This window comes from Rutidosis leptorrhynchoides, chromosome 8 (assembly GCF_046630445.1).
Source record: "Rutidosis leptorrhynchoides isolate AG116_Rl617_1_P2 chromosome 8, CSIRO_AGI_Rlap_v1, whole genome shotgun sequence".
NCBI lineage: Eukaryota > Viridiplantae > Streptophyta > Magnoliopsida > Asterales > Asteraceae > Rutidosis > Rutidosis leptorrhynchoides.
In genome coordinates, this window is record NC_092340.1 from 225548736 (window position 1) to 225553361 (window position 4626).

Sequence of the window (4626 nt, forward strand, 5' to 3'; positions counted from 1 at the left end):
ACTAATTAATACTTAAAATACAAATTAAAACTAAAAACTAAAACTTAAATAATAATTAAATAAAAACCTAATTAGGGTTTTAATTAATTATAATTAATAATAATACTCCGTAATGATTGTTGTTGGATGGTCAAACCTGGCGTGTCAGGTACCCTCATGCGATCGCATGAAATTTTGGCTTCGGGCTCATGCAATCGCATGGACTAGGTTTTCGGGCCAGGTGTTGGGCTGCTACAGTACCAGGCCGAGAGTTATATATATATATATTTTTTTCTGTTTTCCGTTTTAATAAATAATTATATAAATAAATAAAAACTTGTATTTTAAAAACTAAAATAAAAATAAAGAAACTTTATAATTTTATATATATATAACAAACTATTAAAAATATATAAATATTTTGTTTTTCTTTTCTTTTTATATTTTCATATATTTAAAACGTATTTTTACAAAAGCGTATTTTTATAAAAGTAAACTAAAAATTAATAAAAATCTTTTTTTTATATATAGCGTTACGCTTCCGGTGTTTAAGCAAGAAGTTCCCCGGCAGCGGCGCCAAAAATACTTGATGTGTGCGAGGTGTGCTAGGAAATAGTATTATTTTTACAGCGAAATACTATTAAATACGATACAATTTTACACAAGATATTTATTTATTTATAGAATGAATATACCTAAACCTTGCTACAATACTTATAGGCAGTGTACCTAATCGTACAGTAGTGTAGTTTTTAGTAAGTCCGGTTCGTTCCACAGGGATATTTTAAACAAGCTTAACGCTATATTAGTTTTAACTTATAATTGTAAAAATACAAAAATATATATAAGTAGTATTATTATTATAAAGGGGGTTTTTATCGTTTAATGACCGGTTTGTCGATTTTAAAACTTTAGTCGCAGTTAAAACCTAATGTAAAATATAAATATAACTTAATTTTAAAGCGTAAAGTAAATAACGATAATGAAATTGTGATAAATAAAAGTGCGATAAAATAAAATTGCGATATTTAAAGAGTACGATAATTAAAAATGTAATTAAATAAAATGACAATAAATAAAAGTGCGATAATTAAAAGTGCAATTAAATATGAAATAAAAGAATTATGCTTATTTAAACTTCCGTAATCATGATGTTCGACGTGTTATTTTTAGTTTATTCCCATGGGTTAATTGTCCTTTGTCTTGGATTATTCAATATGTCCATACGGATTTGTCCATAATAGTCCATCAGTCATAATCATAAAATGCGGAAGTCTTCGTTAAATTATTCTTATTCCCGAAGTCAAATATTCCAACTAATTGGGGATTCGAATTGTAACAAGGTCTTAATACTTTGTTTAATGAATACACCAGGTTATCGACTGCGTGTAAACCAAGGTTTTACTACTTTGTTAACAATTACACCAATTACCCTTGAATGTAATCCACCCTTGTTTCAACAAGTCTATTAACTATTAATCCAGTTCCGTGTCCTTTAAAATGAGCAATTATTGGTATTTATAGATATCCCGCCCACCGTGCCCAGTCAAGTATATGTGGTTATATATAAATACGTCAAATTATAAGTCTATATATTAAATTAACGAGGTATCATTTAGTTAATATAAAGCCCATTAATAGTCCATAGTCTAATTTCCACAAGTATCGTTCTTTTGTCCAAACCCCAATTATGGTACAAAGCCCAATTACCCAATTTTAATATTTAGCCCAACATCACGATTACTTCGGCATTAAATAAGCATAATAATAACTTAGCTACGAGACATTAATTTAAAAATAACATTAACCATAACTTACAGTGATTAAAAATAGCGTAGCGTTACACGGACAGAATTTTGACTTACACCCTTACAACATTCGCTAACATACCCTTATTATTAGAATTTAAAATGAAAATGAAAATTATAATATAAATATATATATATATATATATATATATATATATATATATATATATATATATATATATATATATATATATATATATATATATATATATATATATATATATACACGTGATAGATAGAGAGATGGATGATGGATATTTGGATCACCAAACTGTGAAATTTATAGGGCCTGAGCTGAAAAAGTGTGCCATGCGATCGAATGGCTTTTGTTCCTCCAGGCCATGCGATCGCATGGAGGTAGGTATCAGCTCACATGAGTTTGTTTTCTTGTTTGCCGACATTTATAATATATAATATAATATATATATTAATTTTAAGAATTAATTATATATTATATTATATTCATGTGCATAGTTGACTTGTAATTTTTAGTCCGTTGCGTCGAGCGTTGAGAGTTGACTTTGGTCCCGGTTCCGGTTTTTCGAACATCCTTGCGTACAATTTAATATCTTGTATTTCGCGTTTTGCGTCTTGTACTCTTGTAATTTTGAGACCTTTCTCACCAATAATTTGAACCACTTTGATTGTACTTTGTACTTTTGAGCTTTTTGGTCGTTTGCGTCTTCAAATCGTCGAATCTGTCTTTTGTCTTCACCTTTTATTATTTAAACGAATATCACTTGTAAATAGAACAATTTCAACTAAAATCTTGTCTTTTTTGAGGGATAATGCTATGAAATATATGTCCGTTTTAAGCATTATCACATATACATTATCCTAGTAGCATATGTATCTAATTCAAGATTCAACATAACCTATCTAACGACAATATCAAACGTACAAGCATGCATAATCCTATATACTCGAGCACTAGTCAGGCATACATTATTAATATTTAAAGTTAAGTTATGAGTGTTCACGTATCAATATTGAGATTCAATATTGCAGGAAAGTACGTACACGCAACAGAGATGATAAACACTAGGTTGACTTCACGAGCATACCCCTGAATCATACCCATCACCTCCATACTTATAACCCATAATTTTCTTAACTCTGTCCCTCTCAAAACCCATTTTTCAAAACACGCGAGTAGAACCTCGTCGTAGTATTTTATGTATAATAATATTAATACTAACACTGATACTGCTAATAATAATATTTAAGATTAATAATAATAATCTTAATAATAATATAATTTATATGTATAGAGAGAAAGAGATGCGAGGGAGTTTGAGTAAATGAATTCAGAAATCAGAACGAATCGAGCTTTTAAGGACTTGGCCTCAATTTTGAAATCGTTTAATTAATAAGAAATATTATTTCGTAACATTTGTATTTTTAAAGTTTAAAATTAATATAATTCATTTATGTACAAATGTTCATAAAAACATTTTAATAATCAAATTATTTTATATTAAAAATCATTTTATTAGAAAGGTTATAATAGTAGAAGTTGTTATGTCATAATACGTTCTTAAGAATAAAAGTCTATTATATCGAAAAACGTTTTCGTTTAAGAAAGTAACATCATATAAGAATCATAACAGGTTTCAAGGTTTTAACTTCTAGTTTATTCATGACTCGTAGGATTAAGTCTAAAGGAAAATCAAACGTATGAAATCATCTTATCATGACAAATGGTTTTATCTTGCCGACGAATATTATCTCAATTATTTACTATTCATGATAAAATATTATTAAAGCCTAGTAATTAACCTATCAATAGTCACGAGAAAATTATTGTAAGACATCTATTGAAAATCAAACAGGAGTCTCCACTAACCCTTGTCTAGTTCCCGTTAATTGACACTTTTGTTTTTACTTGTAATTCACTTTACCAATTATTCCGAATACCGTTAAAAGGGAAAGGTGTAGTGACCCGAACTTTTCCATATTTATATATATTAATTGAGATTGATATTTACATGACTAAATGTTTCCAATGTGTTAAGCAATCAAACTTGTTAAGACTTGATTAAATGAAATAAGTTTCATATAGACAATTGATCACCCAAGTTGACCGGCGATTCACGAACGTTACAAAATTGTAAAAACTACATGTTGTGGTATATATAGCCATATATATATATATATATATATATATATATATATATATATATATATATATATATATATATATATATATATATATATATATATATATATATATATATATATATATATATATATATATATATATATATATATGGTTGACATAAGATTATGATGAGTAAGTATCTCACTAAGTATATTAACAATGTGTGATATACATAAGAAATGAGATTACTAAGTTAAGAAACTCGAAATGATATATATAACGATTATCATTATGATAACGTCTACTAAATACATATGTATCATATTAAGATATTGATACACTATATTTAACATGATAAAATGATATTTAAATATATCATTAAGTGTGTAAACAATGAACTACATATGTAAAAACAAGACTACTAACTCAAGAATTACGAAACGAGACTTATATGTAACGATTATCGTTGTAACGATATTTTAATGTATATATCATATTAAGAGATATTCATACATAATAATATCATGATAATATAATAATTTAACATCTCATTTGATTTAATAAACAATGGGATAACAACATTTAACAAGATCGTTAACCTAAAGGTTTCAAAACAACACTTACATGTAACGACTAACGATGACTTAACGACTCAGTTAAAATGTATATACATGTAGTGTTTTAATATGTATTCATACACTTTTGAAAGACTTCAAGAAACTTATCAAAATACTTCTA